The 21,041-nt window shown below is 41.7% G+C and overlaps 1 long non-coding RNA gene across 2 annotated transcripts in view; it reads left to right on the top strand.

The window, feature by feature from the left end:
- Nucleotides 1–14,673, top strand: part of LOC308591787 — a 51,497-nt gene extending 36,824 nt beyond the window's left edge. For both annotated transcript variants that reach the window (XR_014010258.1, XR_014010259.1), the window contains 2 exons: nucleotides 12,040–12,222; nucleotides 13,202–14,673. This is a non-coding gene — a long non-coding RNA (uncharacterized lncRNA). The remainder of the gene's footprint in view (nucleotides 1–12,039; nucleotides 12,223–13,201) is intronic.
- The last annotated feature ends 6,368 nt before the right edge of the window (nucleotides 14,674–21,041 follow it).

The raw sequence follows: 21,041 nt of genomic DNA, 5'->3' as shown, positions 1-21,041 counted from the left end.
AACTTTCTTTATGCTATACCACAAAGACACTCCCAAAGAATAATGTGTAGTTTGACCCTTAGTGGGGGAGCGAGTGTGAGAGAGATGGCACTACCAACATTACAAAATACAGTTTCCGTAAAAAATAGATTTGTCATGCCCAACTTGGCATGGCCAGTTTCCCAAGAGACATTTAAAAAAAGAACAACATTTGATTTAAGAATGTGTGCATCTATTTAGAACCTAAGCTAACATGACATAACCTTTTAATCCCCCCCCCCGGCCAGTTTAGTCCATCCTACATTCCCAAAGAGGAGTTTTAAGCAAGAAGAAGCAATTTGAAAGAGTAACTTAAATCAAATGGTTTTCTTCTTCTATAACAGTGATTGTGTTGCTACTGCAATGCTTTTCTGAAATGAGAGAAAATGGGACTATTTGAGCCCCCTTCAAAATGAGAGGTTTACAAAGAGTGAGACACCTAATTAATGCTCCACTTTGTAAAAGTTTGCATTGTTCACTGTCAGCTCTCAATAATTTATTTAAAGTAAAAGGCTAATCTAATTGGCAGTAATGAGCCAGTAAAACTTATATTGGATTACTGGCAACAGAAGCCCACAAGAGCTCCCTGGGCAGTTTAAATCAGTAATATTCTAGTCACAAAACTTCATTGTTTCAGCTCAGATCACTGGCACTGCCTCTGAGCTTGCCTAGGGTAGTAAGCCTGATTGATTCCATTGCCTTCATGTCACTTCTGATGGCTATTTGCCTCTGCAGCACTTTTAACTAGCAAGACACCGGTGCTGAAATATTTACCAATTGCTTCTTCGACTGGAACATCCACCACTAGCCCTCTCTGCAGAAATAGTTTTAGGAACTGCATTAAAAACAATGGAAAAGAACAAATTGCATAAATTCCAGTACACCAGACAACACATGAAGCACTATACATACTTATTATTTACTAATTCGCATAGCGCTTCCTACCCAAATAGGCCTCTAAACGGTTTGCAAGTATAAAGTCACAGCAGCAGCGAAATATGAACTTCTATAGCTAAAATACACAATTGTATAAGGAAACATTTATGTATGAGTATCTATAGGCAAAATGTGCAATGAAACAATAGAGTTATTAAAACAGGAGACTCAGGTGGAGAGATAAAGATCTCCCACAAGTGCCTGATGCACCTTCTGGTTTTGCAGTCCCAGCAACAGACATAGCAAAACAGAAGTCTGGTGAGCTGTGTCTCCTCCCCCTCCATCCAGCTGTACCAAATGTTTTAAATGAGCTCATATTAAGGCCATTCATGTTAGCGCTGGACTGGAGATTTTTTCCCCGCGCTTGTAGATGAGATGATGAAAATTCTCCCCCAATATCGTCTTTTTGGGAGGGGTGGATTTGAAAAGATGGTAAAGGATTGTTTTGACTTCTTAAAAAGAAAGGAGGAGGCTGCAATCCTGACCCCACTAAACTGGAGGTAAGCAGTGGCGGAGCTTCATGCTCTGGCACCTGGGGCAGAGAGCAGGCAGGGGTGGGGCTGGTGCATGGCCCAAGGGTGGGGTGCACCACCCAAAGGGGCATGGCGCATGTCCTGGGGGTGGGCCGCCCAGCGCGGGGTGGGGGGCAGCTGCAATGGAACCCCACCGGGATCGTGCTGCTGGGGGTGGTGTGCTCCCCCCGCCCCCTCTTCCTCCGCCAGTGGGGGTAAGCCCCATAGAATTAAGATCTATTTATCCACAGACATGGCTAGGATTAGAGCCTAAGCTGTGGCTCCAAAGTCGTCCTGTGATTTCACTACTGGTTGGAGGTTGTGGAGTAGCATATATGAGTGGGCTGCTGCTGCTGCTGTGATATACCTATAACACTAACGTAACATGAAACACAAGCCAACAACTACTCCTACTTTCATTTCAAAAGGGTTTGCATAAATCCCAGGAACTGGCCTTACTGAACCATATAGATGTGGCATTATCGCTGGATGGCATCCATGGTTTCTAAGGCTCCATTGCTGCAGTAGTTTGCATTAGCCAACCCTCACAGTTATTTGTTAGCACAGGGGCTATAGGAAAGGGGTGGTGCAAGCCGTGCCTTTTCTTGTCTTTGCACAGTAAGGACAAAGCAAAACTGGCAAGAGTGCTTAAATGTATTTGCATTCTATATATAGCCTACAATCTATATCTCCTGGTGCTCTCATCACATTGGGGTGTCATTGTTGCTTATGAGGTTGTGCTCATGGATGGTGTATACAAAGTCAATCTTTGTGACCAGATAAATAATGCAGTAGAGAGTTCGTAAGGCTCTATAGTTTCAAACTGAAGATAGGGCACTGAATTTTGAACCACCATGCCCCCACATTGGGGGGGAAACCCGTTTCTGAGTGTAGAAACTACAGCAGGTCATGGAGGAAAAGGAGCCTAGAACCTTCTCCCAGTCAGGCTAGCTCTGTGTGGTTTTGATGTGGAAGAACATTTAATTATGCAGTCCCACAACCTGGAATGGTATAGTCCCAAGGATGTTTGTATTATGCAACTGAGCATAATATAGATTGGCTGTTAATGACACAAAACCCAGAAGTACTAAGTCATATATGCCATAAATCCAGTACTTAAAATTTTATCTTTAAAATTACATTGCATCCTAAACTCCTAATGTTAGTATATTAGCAGAGAGATTTCCATTATACTTCTTTTTTGTACTATTTTAACTGCTGTAGAGTTCTACAGCAGCTGTACACAAAGAGTCATCTGCTATGAGCTGAAATGTGTCCTGGGTTCATTTCTCTTACCTCTGACAAGAACTTGCTAAGTTGCCTTTGGCAAGGCACTATTTCTCAGCGTCTGACTTCCACCTGTAGAATAAGATAGTAATAATGACCTACATCATAGAGTTGTTGAAAGGCAGTCCTGCCCCCCATCAGCCAGGCAAGATGGCTCATCAGGGACTCTGTAAACTTTGTATGTCTGCGTGCACATTTGCACTCTTCCTGTGTAAAACTCATATGCTAATAGCAGACACATTAACGAAACGTGGATAGTTATGTTGCCAAAATGATATCATCTACACACAAATGAAAGATAATCACAAACTTGGGGGATTTGACAAAGTACAAACATTCTTTGCTGGTGGGGAAGGGGTGGACCAAAACTGAGCCCAGTAAGAACTGAACATGCACATTTGGCAAAGAACGGTTTTGGAGTGGTGGTGGTAAACTAGGGAGGAATGGATTGGAGTATCCTGAAAGAAGGCATGGCTGGCTGGCAGACACATGGAAACAAAGCACTCTGTATTGCAGCATCTTTTCCTCAGTGCCACCTATATCCCTTAAGTTGCAAGTATTTTTTAATCAGCAGTTCAACTTGTCATATGAATAACACTCCTGTGAGTCTCCCTAAGTGTAGAAAGCCAGCGTGGCTTAGTGGTTAGTGTGTCAGACTAGGACTTGGGAGACCTGGGTTCAAATCCTCAGCCATGAAGCTCATTGAATTACTTGTGGCCAGTTAGTGACTCAACCTATCCTACCTCAAAGCGTTGTTGTGGGGTCAAACGATGTGGGGTAGACACATGTAAGCCACCTTGAACTCCTTGGAGAAAAATTGGGATAGAAATGTAACAAATAGATTCATAATGATTAAATAGGTTGTATTGACTTTAGCCTTGACTTCTGTCTGTAGAACTTGAAAAAACTGGTAGATATTTTTTGCACAGAATAGTGTCTAAAAGACTACATGGCTCAGATTTAAAGGGGGAAGAAATAAAAGCTTTTAAAGGCTTTTTAAAATTGTGTGTGTGTGTCAAAGGATTGCAATAGACAGTAAAATAATGCAGCAAATAGAGATTTTTGACCCCATAGGAGTTTTGAAATAGGCTTGTTTGAGGAACATTTTAATCTGAGTAATTTTGAGCTTTGGTTCAAGACTTGTACTTTCTTGTAATCAGAGTTTTCTTTTTCAGTCAGAAGTGGTTTTATGCTATGAAAAGTATCAACCTAAAAAGATGTACGAATAAAAAAATATCATTGTCACAATAATGAGACTTATTATGAATTCTAATTTTTCATTTGTTCTATTTTCAGCATAACTCTTCCCTCTGTCTCTGGACAGCTAACCTTGTTCCTAGCGGTAACCTTTATCAGATAAGCTAAGAATGACACATGTACTCTGTAAACACAGCAGACAAAATACCAAACCCACCATTATTCTGATAGATCTGTGTTTATCCTGGAGAGACTAGAAGCTTGACGTGATTGACACTTTTTTAAAATTACAGTGGCAACTTTCTCTTCCAGGCATTCTCATTGATAAGTACCACCTCCTCTTTGCTGGAAACTTATTGGGGGGAAATCAAAGGGAATTGGGGGAAGGGTTGGCCTGGTCCAACAAGCTGCTAAGGAAAAACAGCAGTTCAATTGGTTCCCCTGTGTATCTCCTCAAGCTTGATCCCAGTCCCAGAGCTCATGAATCAGCAACAGTAGCCCTTGGCATTGCAGCTTGAGTACTCCTCTATTCCACAACAACTCTGCTGTGTTTAAGTTAACTAAGGTGAGAATTTTTAAAAAAGATATCAGTCATGAAGACCAAGAATCACAGAAGTGTAGAGTTGCAAGGGACCCCAAGGGTCATCAGATTTTCTAAAGCAGTTAGAGCTGCTGCTGCAGATGATGTGGACTACAACTCCCATCAGCTCTGATGATTGACCATGCTGTCTGGGCTTAGGAATGTGGGTGGTGGATTCAATTTACTTCACTTGTAAAGGTTAACATATCTAATTTTCACTTCGTGAAACAATGCGCAGACATCCTTCAAAATTAGCACTTTGCCAAATTTTGCAATTCAGTTGGCCATCCAAGCAGTGCTTAAAAAGAAAAAAGGGTATAAAATGCACATAGTGGTGAAAATAACATACTAAAATGCATTATATTGTAGGAAAGTACTTTGCAAAAATGTGTATGTTACTGGGAATTGCATATAAAAATGTTGACAGAAGAAATTCACATAAAATGCTGCTAAATTGTCGAGAGGACTGGTTTGTTTGTTAAAGCTAACTGGTGTGAAAATATAGGTAACTGAATATTCGAAAAATGTGGACTCAGACAAACTGAAATTGAGAAATTCACCCAACCCTGGCTGGACTTTATGGGAGTTCAGCAACATGTGGAGGGCACTTCATTAACTACCATATTCTAAAGGATGATTGAAACATGCAAAAATAGCATTTCCCTCAGACTTTCCCCAGACTCTACCTAGGCAGGGGGGTGGGCTGGGGAATAACATATCTGAGGCCAAACCCACCATTGAGGACAAATGAAGGTTTCTCTCCTTACCCATAGCGTGAGTCAGTTTGATTTAAAGAGTTGTGGGGAGTAAAAGAGCTTGTTTTACATACTCTTCTAAACTTTAATTGCAAATGCGTTTATTTCTGCAATTGATTTTGCAGTCTTCTGTACAACTGTTTATGGGAGTGCGACTAACCTTACAATAATATATTAAATTATTTCTAGTTTCTCACTTGATTGCCTATAAAAAAGAAAAGAAAAATGAATTAGCCAATAATGTTTTGCAAGCACATTTCTTAATAGATTATAATTACCCTATTTGTTCACTTGGATGTATTGAAACAAACTTGTGGAAATGGAAATTTAAGGCTAGCTAAAGTGGATGGATATACTCTTGGTCCATTTCTTCAGCATTTTCCTGGGTTGGTAAGAGGGGAGATGTCAGGGCTGTGAGGAAGGCACAGGTCAGAGGGAAGATTGAGACTCAAAGTACAACCAACTTTTTCATTTAAAGAAGTCATATCACAACAGAGTTCAAATAGACTAAACCTCGCAGGCAGGTGTAAGCTACAGAGAGAAGGAGGGACCCCCCTCTGGGCATGTCTGGTTCATTGCTTAGCAATGTGCAATGCTCTTCGTGTTCTCAGTGTGAGGGGAGGAGAGCTCGCTCTAGAGCAGCCTTTCTCAACCTGTGGGTCCCCAGATGTTGTTGGACTACAACTCCCATCACCCCTAGCTAGCAAGGCCAGAGCTCAGGGATGATGGGAGTTGTAGTCCAACAACATCTGGGGACCCACAGGTTGAGAACTCCTGCTCTAGAGTGACCAGCCCATTGCTGTGAAACTGAAATAGTCCCTGGCTCCTCTCTGTCCTCTCTTTCAGAGTCTGTGCTCACAATGAGACCCTCAGCAACCCCACTGTCCTTGAATGGCTTTCTTCTTCTGACTCCCCATGCTCACTCATGCTTCCTGCTTCTATCACCTCCCAGCTTGTTCCCTCCTCCTACTGGTCTCCAGCATCCTACTACCACTCTCCTGGGTCTAAGTCTTCTTCCTCTGAGTCATGCCTGGAGGGTGCTTGGACAGGCCACTGTTTATCACCCAGCCAGTCCCTGAAAGAAGAAGGTTGGAATGGATCACCATAGGCCAAACTTTCCTAACCTGGTGTTTTGGACTACAACCCCCAACATACCTGATCATTGGCCACGTTGGCTGGTGGCGATGGGTCCAAAAATCTGAAAGTTTGTTCTTAGTTTACAGCATATGGTTTGTCTGGAGGAGATGATGGGTTGAGCCAAACCATGACATAACCCTGGTTGGTGCAGCAGCTGAAGGACTGTGGGAGGGACTCAGCAGCCTCTCTGGGAACTCACATAGTCATGCTAAACCATGGTTTGTGCAAACTGAGTCTCACCGTCTCTGACTGCATAGCCCATGAAGGGTTGCCTCTGCAATCCTACTCCTAATCCAGAACACATCTGTCATCTTAGGTTCTGTCTCCTGCTATCATGTCACGACTGTTGCCATGGGGCCCGTGGCAGGTTTTCCCTTAATGTGGCCTTCAACAGATAAAAGGTTGCTCAAAGGTTTATAAGAAAGAGCCACACTCATTCAGATTAAAGAACTAAGTAGAAGTATACAGAGCTATGCAAAATAATAAAAATAAAAATAAAATAAACAAACTTTTGAATGGAATAATTAAATGTTATCTGGGAAGGTCTAACTGATAGTCTAAGAGCAACTCATCACTTCTCACTTTAATGGACCAAACTGCAGGTATAATTTATAAAAAATTTAATGGATCTAATGGAAGCTATTTCATTATTTCAACGAGCTCCTAAAATATTGTTGATGAGTAGATGTCATGTTGCTACATAAAGCTGGCATTCAAAAAGCAACATACTGCTTTGCAGGAAAGGATAGATTTATTTCACATTGTTTTATGTGTTTTATAGCAGTTTCCGGGAGAAAATAAACTTGGTATCAATTTGGGCTTTTTTTTTTTTTTAACAGAATGACCCCAGTCATTTTTACAGTGCACCAATAAAGTGAGGCTGCATTAGGCAGAGAGCCACTGACCCACACATGTTTCAGTTCCTGGCTAAAGTATTGCCTCGGCAGCCTTCCAAAGCATAAATGTAGGTGCCAGTTGCAGCAGTGAGGTGCCAAATCAACCAACCAACTCATGCCCTAAATTGCATGAGAATCTGAGTACCTTAAAGGGAGAGCAGGGCCCCTTTGTCATACAAGGTGGCCATTTACACATCGTCAAGAGAGAGGGCAATAATTTGCCTAAAATTTGCATATTCTCATATACAGATGTAAGCTTAGAAATTGCGGCTACAATTTTGTTAGAAATATAAAACATCTTGTCATACTGGAGAAGACTGTGGCCCCCTGACCTTTGTGCCTGCTACGTTTGCTGTCCAGTTGCTAGCTGTTGGTGGGAAAATTCAAAGCAAATGCTCTCCTTTCTGAGAGTTGCTTATCTTTAAATTGGACTTGGAGCAGACAATACTTCAAATAGAGGGCTCTGTCAAATAGATCTTTGTCCTCTGAGACCCCATCAAACAAAACACTGCTCTTTGTAACATGGGATTCACAGCCACCCAATTTCTGCATGTTCAATCTGATGTATTCCGGTCAATAGCCAGTGTGTGTAGTGGTTAGAGAAGATGTAGGGAACCTTTGACCCTACAGGTGTTCCTGAGCTACAGCTCCCAACTCCCCATGCCCATTGGCCATTGGCCATGCATGCTGGGGCTGATGGGAGACATAGTTCAACAACGTATGGTGGGCCAACAGTTCCCAACTCCTAGGTGTGAGGGTCAGACTAGGATCTGGGACACCAGGGTTCAAATCCCCACTCAGCCATGAAGCTAACTGAGTGACTTTGGGCTACTCTGTCTAACCTGCCTCACAGAGTTGTTGCAAGAATTTTAGAAGAACAAGCGAGGTCCCTGCAGTCTGGAGTTGGGCAAATGTTGTGCCCATTTTCAAAAAGGTGGTGGTGGGGAGAGAAGACCCAGGTAACAACTGACCACTCAGCTTGACGTCGATGCCAGGTAATGTCCCAGAACAGATAATTAAATGGTTGATCTGTGAGCAGTTAGAAAGACATGCTTTGCCTAGATGACCTTCAGGATTCCATCCAACTCTACATTTCTATGAGTCTATTGTTGTATATACAGCTATCATACTCCACCCCCTTGCTAATGTCACTGTCAGATGGCAATCCAACCTCCATTTAAAAGCTATCAGTGAAGAAGTCTCTACTACCTTCCGAGACAGCTTATTCCACCGTAGAACATATCTTACCATCTAAAAGTTCTAATGTTTAGTCAGAACCTCCTTTCTTGTCATTTGAATTCATGTTCAGGTCCTACACTCTTGGAGCAGGAAAAGAACAGCTTGATCCATCTTCCACATGACAGCCCTTCAGATCTTTGAAGGGGGCTAGCATATCACCTCTCAGTCTTCTCTACTCCAGGCTAAACATATCCTACTCCCTTGACTGTTGCTCATAAGGCATGGTTTCCAAACCCTTGATCATCTTGGTTGCCCTCCTCTGCACATGTTCCAGTTTGTAATGCTCAGAACTGGACACATTGTTCCAAGTGTGGTCTGACCAAGGCACTCTAGAGTGGTGGTATTACTTCCACTGTTCTGTACACCATACTTCTGTTGATACAACCAAGAATAGTATTACCGTTTTCTTCCTGCTGCATTATGCTGTTGACTCATGTTAAGTTTGTGGTCTACTAAGACTCCTAGACCCTTTTCACATGTACTGTCAAGCCAGGTGCTTCTTTCACATATCATTTTAACCCTGACAGAACATCGCCAGAGTCCTGTTGTTTCAGTATTTTATTGCTGATGCAGTCTTCAAATCTCCAGCTTTTTTTCCTTTGTCTCTGTCCCCCAACCACTGCACTCAAATTCTAAGCACACTCCTGAATGTCATATATGCCTCTTTGATTAAGGTGTACAGCTGGCCAAGTCTATCAAATAGAGGATTATGGCGTATGTGAAGTCTCAATTGTAATAGAATCATAAACTACAGAGGAAACCCTTAACATAGCCTCATATACGGCTTATAAATTTTGCAGCACCCTATCAAAAGGAGAACAAGAAGGAAAAGCAGGCTAGGCACACACACACACACACACACACACACACACACACAGCTGGTGCTCTGCTTTCTCTGCGTATTGGAAGCCCAAAACCTCTCTCCTGAAAAGTTATGAACAGAAGAGGGTATGTATTTCCATATGTGATTGACTTCCAATCTGGCAAATGCATACCAGGTGTGCATGGAGGAATGCAATAAAAAGGGCAACTATATAAACTTAGGCACCATCTGCGCTATGCATTTAAAGCGGTATGATTGTACAGGCACGGCTTCCTCCCAAAGAAGCCTGGGAATTGTAGTTAAAGGTGCTGAAAGTTGTTGGGAGACCCCTATTGTCCTAACAAAGCTACAATTCCCACTCTGGGAATTGCAAATCGTATAAAGCCAGGAATGAGGAACCTTTGGCCCCTCAGAAGCAGCTAGACTCCAATTCCCAGCCAGCATGGCTAATGATTAGGAATTGTAATTCAGCAACATCTGAAGACTCACAGGTTCCCATCCCTGTAAACTTTGATGTAAACTTTTCTGATTTGTAACATATTAATTGGTTGATTAAAATGCACGGCAGCCATCTAGTGCATATTGGAGAAAGCAGAGCTGGTGTCGTACATGGCGCCACCTAATTTGAGTAGACTATGCCACCTCTCCCTGCTCTCCACGACTTTCTGCTCCTCCCTGACACTTCTACTTTCCCTCTTCATCCTCCTCTTCAACCACTGCTTCTTTTATTCCCTGCCCCTGTAACAAGTTGTTTTTTTAAAAGTAACTTGCTGACACCACAGGGAAGTGAGGATGGCTCCTGGGATTCTCTTGGTGACCAATCCCATAATAGATCACACACTTTCCTCAGAGTGAAGGAGAAAAGAGGGAGCAGCAAGAAGAAGAAGAGTAGGGGGTGAGTGATAGAAGTAATGATAAGGTGGATGGGTTGTCCAGCGGCTAGTTCTAGAGGCAAGCAATCTTCTGCCCCCCACAGTTCACCACCTGAGCCATCTGACTTACATGGCCAGCCCTTTCTTGAGCTACACTGAGCCATTTGACTCAGTGTAACTCAAGAAAGGGCTGCTGGTTATGTAAGGAGGGACCTCAGCACAGTTGTTGACAATAAAACCTGAGTGTATAAGGTCCGAAAGACTCCAGTTGCAAACCCTGGAGAGAGGCACTGTAGGCAATAGGGTGCTAGAATTACCAATGGTCTCACCCAGCACAGGGCAGCTTCCATTAGTAATTTATTTACAAAAGTAAGGGTGGAGAAGCTCATGCCTGAGGGCCAAATGCAACCCCCAAGCTTCTCTTTCTGGCCCTTGGGACTCTCCTTGCACACCCTCTCACCAGCCACACCCGCATTGGCCCTGATTCACACGCTTCTTTGCTGCTTTTGTTTGGCTGGGATGTGTCATTGAACTATGATAATGCCTCTTGCTTGCCTAGATAGAGCGCAGAGAGGGGTGTGTGTCTAGAACCTACCCTACTGTGCAGTGGCAAAACATACATTGGTTGCTCCAGCCACTGTTACCTCTGGATGAACACACTGCTGGCATATTTGGCCCTCAGGTGGTTGCACAGAAGGGAATGTGACCCTGGGACCCCAGCACTATAAGGCAAACTGCAAATGATCGATTCTGGATTGTGTTTTCTGCACTAATCACAATGGCCAAGGGGCAGGGCAAGAGATGAGCAAGATCAAAATGCAACATAGAGTACCTTGTTAACCATAACAGGAAGGGAAAGAAACCTTGAGTTTGCTCTGTGGCTTTAATGAATGCACTGATGCGTCATGTTCCATCGCATTAGTAGACTTTGACAAAAGACACAGATGCACACAAAAAGGAAGTTTGTAACCTTCAAGGTTGTGCCAAAGAATTAACAGAAAGAGAAGACAATGGAGGGAAAGTCAGTAAACGATTCACTATGGAGACCATTTAAAGCACAACACTTATGAATACATGGAAAGCTACCAAGGTGCAAGACCTTGAACATGATACCCCATAAAATTAATTAAAAATAAAATAGGTCCTCCTAACTTTCTCCTTTCCAAAAAAAAGAAAGAAAAGAAAAGAAAAAAAGAAAGAAAGACGACAGAGAGTTGTGCCCGAGAAGTTTGCCATTAAATCAAATATCCTGAGGTAATCCTGAAAGCATAGCATTAAACTGAACTCAAGTTATTTGATATTGGAAACCTGGAGAGGAGCCAAAATGGAGGCTTAAACTCCATTTTCCTTGGCTTTAGAATACACACAGGCAGCACTGGAATTATTTCGTAGGCATGAGCTGCTGTCTTCAAGAGAACGCTGAGCCCATGTGAATCATTTAGCCGTCTGCAATATTTATTGTTTGCACTGACACTTGGATGCTAGTAAAAAAAATTTTTTTAGAACTGTTAAAAATAAAGAGGTAGCTCTAGTAGTATATGCATAGTTTTTGCACTTATGTTCTCAAATAGGCATAGTTTACTACAGAGAAAGGATGTGGCTCAATGGTAAAGCATCTACTTTGCATACAGAAGGTCCCAGGTTCAGTTTTCAGTGACATCTCCTGGTAGGGCTGGAAACATCCCAGTGTGAAACCCTGGGGGGCTGCTGCTGGTCAATCTAGACAACACTGAGCTATAGGGACCAATTGGCTAACTTGGTATAAGGCAGATTCCTATGTTCCACAGGTGGGTGGTGTCCACTGAGGCTGGTAAGACAGAAGATAATTAAGTCAACAGGAAGTGAATCCAGAGTGATTGATAGGCAGAACCAAACAATTCTGTTTCTTTCTCTCCATACACCTGCCTAATTGCAACTTTGAGACTTAAGGAGGAGGGATCTGACAGCCGGTGTCATCACCTGGACTGGATGTAAGTAACAAGGCATGGGCTGGGGGTTGGCTGACGGAAGACTGATGTTGGTGGGGAAGCACCCCACTTGCCCTAATAGATCAGCCATCACTGCTATCATAGCTGGCAACTTTTCTCTTTTCTTGCGAGGAATCCTATTCGGAATAAGGGAATTTCCCTTTAAAAAAGGGGAACGTTGACAGCTATGACTGCTATGTTCCTACCTACTCTAGCTGTAATCTTGACAGCTGTTGTTTTTCTCTTTTGTACTCTCTACACACCCACCATTTCAGAAGGAAAGGTAATGACCTAACACATCCAATGTTAAAAATGGAATTAGCAACTACAATGTGTGTTTTGGTTCCTTATTTTTAGTGGGGTAGAATTTGCCCTTTTTATTCTTGGTGGATGGATACCCTTATTATTGTGTTTTATTCTGTGTTGTGGGTTTTCTATTTGAATGATCTGTAAGTTGCTTTGAGATTTTTGTAAAAAGCAATAGGCAAATATAATAAATAATATTAAAAATAATAATGGGTTTCAATATATTGTATGTGACCTTGAATGGACATTTGAGCCTAGAGAAGCAAAAATAAAATTTGAATGTAAATAAGTTACAATGTAAAAGGTAAAGGTACCCCTGCCTGTACGGGCCAGTCGTGTCCAACTCTAGGGTTGTGCTCCCGTCTCACTTAAGAGGCCGGGGGCCAGCGCTGTCCGCAGACACTTCTGGGTCATGTGGCCAGCGTGACAAGCTGCATCTGGCGAGCCAGCGCAGCACACGGAAACGCCGTTTACCTTCCCGCTAGTAAGCGGTCCCTATTTATCTACTTGCACCCAGGGGTGCTTTCGAACTGCTAGGTAGGCGCTGGGACCGAGCAACGGGAGCACACCCCGTTGCGGGGATTCGAAATTACAATGAGGAAACATATAATTTTCTTGCAAAATTGAACACATCATCCTGGGAATTATTTAAGTATTCCTTTTCATTTTCTTCCAGGCATTCTATGTGGAAGGATGCAAAACATGTGGATGGGTGTGCCTACAAGAGGGCTGGCATTGAAGATTATGTGTGGAAAATGTCTGTGGGCAAAAAGTGGGGGTTCAGAAAAGAAGCAGGACCTTGAGTATGTTACAATAATAAATAAATCCCCAAATGAGAGGTAGGAGTACATCTTATGCAACAGCGAAGCAAAATAAAAGGAAAGGTTTTCAAATCAAAGCCAGAAGATTGTTTGCACTGAAAGTTCACACGGCCCTAAAGATCATCATCAACTTGTAAAACAACATGCCCTGCTAAACTTTATTTTGCAGCTTATCTGAAAAACAGCATGATTCACACTGCGAAGTGCACCATGAACAAATTTTCTTTCCTTAGAGAGCTCCGTGCATCATTCGTACCCCTGCAGTTTTTTCTATTCTCACCTCCAGATGACTTTTCTTTCCACTTTGCTTCCAATAGCATTTATCTCTTTCTCTCTCTCCTCTATTTTTTATTTTTATTTTATAAAATCTCATAAAGTACATGTGTCAAACCATCCAGCTTTAAGAAATCCTTCAATTAAAATGCACAGAAGCACAGCAATGAGAAGCTGGTCAAAATGGAATGGAGGGCTGAAGTGAGAAGCAGCAGTTGAGAAAAATGTATGGTTGGTGATACAGTGAATGGGCTTAATTGAAATGCTACATGTTGCTAATGAGACAAATCTAATCCTGAAAGTATTTTCTTCCATTAAACATCACTTGAAAATAATTAGGAAGCTCTAATCAATGAGATGGCCAAGCACAGTGTCTGGAAAGTAAATTGCTTTTATGCTGCTGGAGTTATATGCCAGTTAAAAGTGGATAGGCAGCAGAGGAGAGGTCTAATTTGGTGCCAGATTCAGGTTTTGGGGAACACTTGGGCAAGATGATATCAGTGAGTGGGTCTTCCTTGTTGTCTGTTGACTTGCCTGCTTTCTCTCAGCACAGTCTACCTGGTCAATGGGAGAAGGAAAGGCAAACAGAGGCACAGCCAGTTGGAAGTGATTGCATTTTTAATGGTTTTGATTATTTCTCTTTTGTGAGTTTTCAAAAACTGCTTCTCCATTGATTAGTGCTTCTGTTTCTGATTGTAATGGCTTAAGTTGTGATCATGGGCCAGTTCAGTTCCCACCCTCATCGAGCCTTTCATTCCTCCTGGCTTGTATATCCCCCTCTCTTACATGCATAAAGGATTGTTTTGTATCAGGGAAAATGCAGGAACTTGCAGTTTCAATTAAATATGGACACAAAAATGTGTTCATGTTAGGGGGGATGCATTGAAAAATGCACAAAAATGTGTACTTAACAGGAAAAGTATGTCCAAAAAGTATTCAAAATGTATATACTACAGAAAATGAAAGTAAACCTTGTTTTGATACTATCTATGCCTTAGGAGGGAAATGCCCACAATCACACAAAACAACACACATTTTGAAAATTGCCAGTATTACACCCCTGCTTCCCATGTTGGCACCTAGTAGCATGGAATAAGCATAATCTTTAGAGACCTAGCCAAAGTTTTAATGAAATCTGGAAACCATTCTTTGGAAGGCTGAAGAGGAACCTCAGGCCAGTGGCGTAGCGTGGGGGGTGCAGGGGGGGCCGGCCGCACCGGCCGCAACATCTGGGGGGGGGCGCTCGCCGCCTCCGGAGTCGCCAAAGAGCCTCGGGCACAGGCTGTAGCAGAGCCCCATGTCTTGCGGAACCGACGAGCTGGCAGCGGCTCTCAGCGCTCGCCGCGGTCCCCGCGCATCAGGGCCATGGAGGGTGCGCCAGGCAGCCCCTCCTCACAGCTCCGCCGCCGCCGCCGCCGCTGCTGCAGCTGCTGGGCCATGTTGCATTTTTCTCGCCTCTCTGCCCTCCTCCTCCTCCGGGCAAGCAGTGTCGTTTGGGCGGCAGCACCAGAGGCAACTCGCCTCAGATCACCTGACACGGACCCGCCGCCGCCGCCATGGCTACCTTACCATAAATACCCCAGCCCAGGCAGCAGCAAGAAGAAGCTGGCAGCAGCGGCAGGTTAGGGGTTAGGGGGCGCAAATTACTTGCCTTGCCCCGGGTGCTGACAACCCACACTACGCCGCTGCCTCAGGCTGGGGTATTTGTGATAAATACAGCCCTCTAAACCTCTCTGTAAGGCTCTTGGGATTCTCCCCATACCACGTCCCTCCGCTGCCCTCTTTTATTGCTTTTCCCTGGCTGGAACATGTCCTTGAACTCTTGCAGCTGAAGTGATGTGCCTGTAGAAACGTCTGGCTTTCATGTGACCTACTCTACAAAGAGTCAAGTCTGTTGCTCCTCCCAGTTTTTCCTCTGGCCCCACCCACCACAGGCATGCAGCCCCTGGGAGTTTGCCCATGACAAATGTGGCCCTCAGGATGAAAAACTCTCCTAACACAATTGGCAGGCTATGTTATCTCTGTCTTTGAGGCCACAAGGAGCGAGGCCATCCAATGACAGCTGGACATGCTTTAATACTGCTATAAAAGTCTCTGCTTGGAGTAAAATCTTTCTAGCCTTCTGGTCCAAATTGCTGAAGAGCAATTTCCACTGTGCTGTGCATTTCTCCATCGATTTATCATCCCCTTTAGAATCTTTACCTATCTTGGAACGTTCCTCCATGCAGGCTCTTTTATAACTCACAATAATGTGTTTATGTCATTTACAATGTGAGAAAAGTTTCAGTTAGAATAGTTTAAGAGTACTGTTGTGAGATGAATGGAGGTTTACGAACAACATGCTACCTATTGTAGAATTTTCTGTCACCTACCCCAGACAAAATTTACAGGCAAGTATAGAACTTCTTCTGGAAGAAGCACTGTGGAACACAAACAACCTTAACTCGAGATTTATAGATTTATTGAATATTTTCTGTCCCAAACTTCCTCCAGTCTGGAGCACAGGACAACGAACACCAAGAATAATAAAACCACAATATGTCAGTAAAACAACACTAAAACCACAAAATCAAATCAAATAGGATAGGCAGCGACCATTGTATCTGTAATCCCCCCGCCCCGCCCCCCAGAAAATTGCTTCATGGATCAATTGCCTGGCCAAATAAAAATCTCTTTAGCCTTTTCATAAATATTGCTACAGTGGGGGCAGACTGAAAATCACTTGGAAGGATGTGAGCAGTTGTGGGTCAAACACCAAGAATTTACTATCTCATGCCATCACTCTCCTAGTCAGGGGTGCCCCATGCCATATAATCAATCACAAGATGTGGTGCGTGGACACCATTTGAATGGCAATGCCCAGAAACCTTTTGGGGGGATCAGCCTCCTCAAATATTTTATGGGGCAGCTGAAGGGACCTCAGCCAGTAGGTGTTGGCTCCTTTGCTTCTAGTCTCTGTTATGACCAGGGCAATGCACGAGACCTCTTCTGCTTAATGTATTGCACAGCTCAGTCAGTGGTGGAAGAAGATGCTCTCTAATATATTTGTCTGAATTAATCCATAACCTTTTATTCATCTGTGCCTTGCTTTTGGGTGAGTTGGTTGGGAAACATAACTAAGGAGGGATTGCAATCCAGAAGAAGATGTTAAACTATATTAAAAAAATGTATTGGCTGTATATTTCATGTTGCAGATGAGTTAGTGTAATCCTGTATAAGAGTTTGACATCATTTCAAATGCATGAAAATGGCTTCATTTAAGAATCACCACCATGAATTTTACGCATGCTACTTGATTCCCAGATAGCATTTATAGCAGTGTTTGTTTAATCTGTAAAAAGGCTTCAGGCAAAGTAGACTAATATTTTGCTACCCTTTTGGAAATCATGATGCTCTGTCACTTGTTTCCATGATTGGCTAGTCTGAGACAAACGAATGCCCCAAATTAATGTGAATTACAGTGATGGATACTGTCAGCAAGAAAATTAATTTTGAAATTTTCACGTGGAGTCACAACTCTAATATTATGCTTGTTCCAGTGCTTTTGTTTAATTTTCTGCACCTCCTTTCCATTCCTTGGCCAGAATCTAAAGATTTGCACCTGAGAGCTTCACATTCCTTAAGGCATTTTTTTTTTTAAAAAATACTTTTTATCATTTAAAGTTTCCAGTGCCATATTAAAAATGGCATTTAGAACTCTATTTTGATGTATGCCATGCAGCTTGGAGAGCTGCTTTTTGGAGAAACCAAACTCTAAATCTTCCTAGGGGGAATAAATTCATTTCTTTGGTATAGAATTTGGTATATAATTCATTTCTTTGGATCTTGACCATTATGTTCTTCATAGTCCCAGCTGGCTCACCATACTTCCTGCCTTTCTTTTGCAAACTAGGACTTATTCCCACCGTGTTATTATTCTTATTTTTTGAACACCTATATTCACTGTACCAGGGTGGGGGACCTTATTCAGCCTGAGGGCCACATTGCCTTTTGGGCAGGGGCCACATGTGGGTAGGCAAAAGGGCAAAAGTGGGCACAGCAATGAATGTGAATTTTACCTTTGTACAATAAACTAGTTTCTACACACACACACACACACACACAGAGAGAGAGAGAGAGAGAGAGAGAGAGAGAGAGAGAGAGAAGTTGAGTTTTCTATCAGGAAAGCTTCCATTCCAACAAAGTAAACAAAAGGAGACTGCAAAGCAAACTTAGTGAGGGATGGGACGTGGGACGTGGGTGTGGCCCAGGGGAGAGTCTTGAGGGCCAAACAAAAATGACTCCAGGCTGAGGTTTCCCATCCCTACACTATACCCATTTTGTTTAATCTTTCCTCATGTAGTCTGCCTTCTAGGATGAAAGTATTATCACAGCTGTCTGTGGATGTGTGTCACACCACTAGATAAGAGACCACGGTTATAGGTGGATGAATCGGTTTATTTCTAGTCGCTGTCATTTCCATATTTGTTCACTGATCCCATCCTTGTTTCTGCATTAATGTGTTTTTTTTAAAAAAAAAATTCCACTTGAAAATTCCATTTAAATACATATGTGTTAAAATTATTAGAATGTGTTATCTCAATGATCAAGTTTGCAATAATAAACTAGATGCAGGGAGATGATAAAGAAAGACGATGATAAATGGAGGTCAGTTGGAATATGTATGAAAAGAACTTGGAACAGCGAAGGGTGGGCTGGCTCATCTGCTTCTGCAATGCTTTAAAGCAGAGAGGGGAAACCTGTGCTCCTCCAGTTGTAAGTGGACCCCAGTTCCCACCACACTCAGCCAGTGTGGCCAGTGGTGAAGGATGATGACAGCTGGAGTCCAGCAACACCTGGAGGGTACCATATGTTCCTCATCCCTGGGGTTCAGGGAGATAATGAAAATGCTGGTTTTCAGGTGGCTGAAAATATGAAATATGAAGTACTTGCTATTTATTATTTGTTTATTGTGTATATATAGTCTATTGTCTGTGGTATTTATGTGTGTGTGTATAGATATAGATATAGATATAGATATAGATATAGATATAGATATAGATATAGATATAGATATAGATGATTAGATAGATATAGATATAGATTAGATAGATATAGATATAGATATAGATTAGATAGATATAGATATAGATATAGATATAGATATAGATATAGATATAGATATAGATATAGATATAGATATAGATATAGATATAGATATAGGACTTATTTCAAACTTGTAGCATATATCAGGAATGGCATTGATGATACAAAATTAAATGCTGTTATGTATTAAAAATATAATAAAATAAATTATAAACGTAAGTATTGCGTATCAAAATGCTCATGTCCAAATGTACCAGCTCACAAGAAGATGACTAAAATGTATTTTGATACTATTTTATTGATCCTTTCATATTATGCCCCACTAGCCGTCATAATTTTCCAAGCTGTTAAAGTTAAAAATATGCTTAAGAAGACTAAGAAAACATCAACACACACACACACACACACACACACACAATTGTTTTATTTATTTCCCCCCAAAATTATGATCTTTAATTTTAAACAACAGCATCTCTCTTCAGGTAGGTTAAAAATGTGGCCACAATCAAACACAGTGTTTATATTATATTATTTCATTAATATATTATTATAATGCCTGCTAGTTTTCTATGTCAATCACAGTATGCTGGATTTCAAGCATGGCAACCCCCTGCCTATAACCCTAAAGTGGTACAGTCAGTGAAAATGGTCTCATGAGATTCTGTTCTCAATATGACTCTTGCTTTAACAGTTGTTAACTGAAAATGGGAAGTATTCCAATAAAACAAAAATACAAAAATACACCCCTGACCAGTAAATAACATAACACCTTTTTTTGCTCCTATTCCTGATTGTTTTGAACTGAAAAAATGATTTAGAAATCATATTTCTGTTGTACTCCATGAAAGAAGAATTGCTTCAGTACACAGTAATTTTCATAGAAAGGGTTTGTCAGAAATTATTGTAAATAGCAGTCATTTAAAGCTCTGAATTCAAGTTTTTAAAAGAAGAAAATGTACAATAAACAGCTCTCTTACCACACAAGCCATCTTTTAAAAGCAAGTGGGGTTGGGAATTTGGATTGTGGCTTTATAGAGCAATTCTTATATGCACTGAAACACTTCTGGGCCCATTAGATCTCTGACAGTGTCTGGAATCCACACACTCCCTTTCAAACAGAGAATGCTATTGTTTTAGTGCAATTAGCAGCAGCACTTACTAGAGACGGCAACATGCTGGAAAATTAATTGAGAATTTAACCTTCAGATGAAAAATATTCAGTCCGTTAGATTTCGTTGTAATCAGCTTAAGCAGTCGTACATGAATTGAGGAATACAATGCCGGGTTTAGCTATTTCTCTTCTGATTAATGCAACAATGTATTTTGTCGTCTTCTTTTTTTTTGCATAGCCCATTTAATGAATATTATGCAGAAGATATATCTATTATCTCTCCAAATGGCAATGTACTAATGATTCTTGTTTCCATTTGCTAAGTGGATGGTTAGCATGATTAACAGTGGAGATCTTTTTTTGGTTCTGAAAGCTGACAGCCACCATGTATGCAGAATGGGAACCTGTCACGGGCGCCAATTCTCAACGTTCATTGGCAAATCTGCCCATTTCAATTTCTCATTTTCCCAATCTTAAATTTGGTTTGCCACATTTCCTCATCAGTTTGCACTTTCTTCTTTTAAGTACTCATGAAAATTACCGTAATCACAATTTTAGTGCAAATTTCTCTATATCCCTTTATATGCAGTTTTTTCTAATTGCTTCCCCCCTCCAGCAAATCAATTTCCCCACATATAATGCATTTTGTACGTTAGCTTCACAAATATGTGCATTTCTAGTATGTGTGTTATCCTAGTAGATGCATTTTTGAACACAATACTTGACTGGAGAACCACATTGCAAACTTTAGAGAGATGCACATTTTGAAGGATGGTTGCCATCAGGTTTGCATATTGTTTTGGAAAGTGTTACGGTTTGGTTTTCCTTAATACATGTTCACATCAAAAGTGCAAATTAGATCAGCTTGCCTTTCAATGCAAACTGAATCAAAATTCTGCCCCATCCCTGTTGGCTAGTGAATCTTTCTCATTGCAAACCTATATGAAGGGACATGGACCTTATGCCAAGGGGATACTATGAGGTTTGTGTTTCCAGATTCTTTAATTATACATACCATTTAGCTGCAAACCAAATTCTCTTGACGTTTTATTTTCCTTTGTCTGAATCATTGCCAAAAGATATCTTCTTTGATGTGTGCTGGCCAAACTGATTTTCTTTTTGCCAGAGCAATTTCTGCCACAGTTCTTCCTTTGTTATGTAATCTCATCCAGTAGAGCAGAAAACCCAGATTTCCACATTAAATAAAGCTCCTTTAATTACACTTT

The sequence above is a fragment of the Podarcis bocagei genome (assembly GCF_964188305.1).
Source record: "Podarcis bocagei genome assembly, chromosome: 7".
Taxonomy (NCBI): domain Eukaryota; kingdom Metazoa; phylum Chordata; class Lepidosauria; order Squamata; family Lacertidae; genus Podarcis; species Podarcis bocagei.
This window is presented reverse-complemented; position numbering and strand designations above follow the sequence as displayed.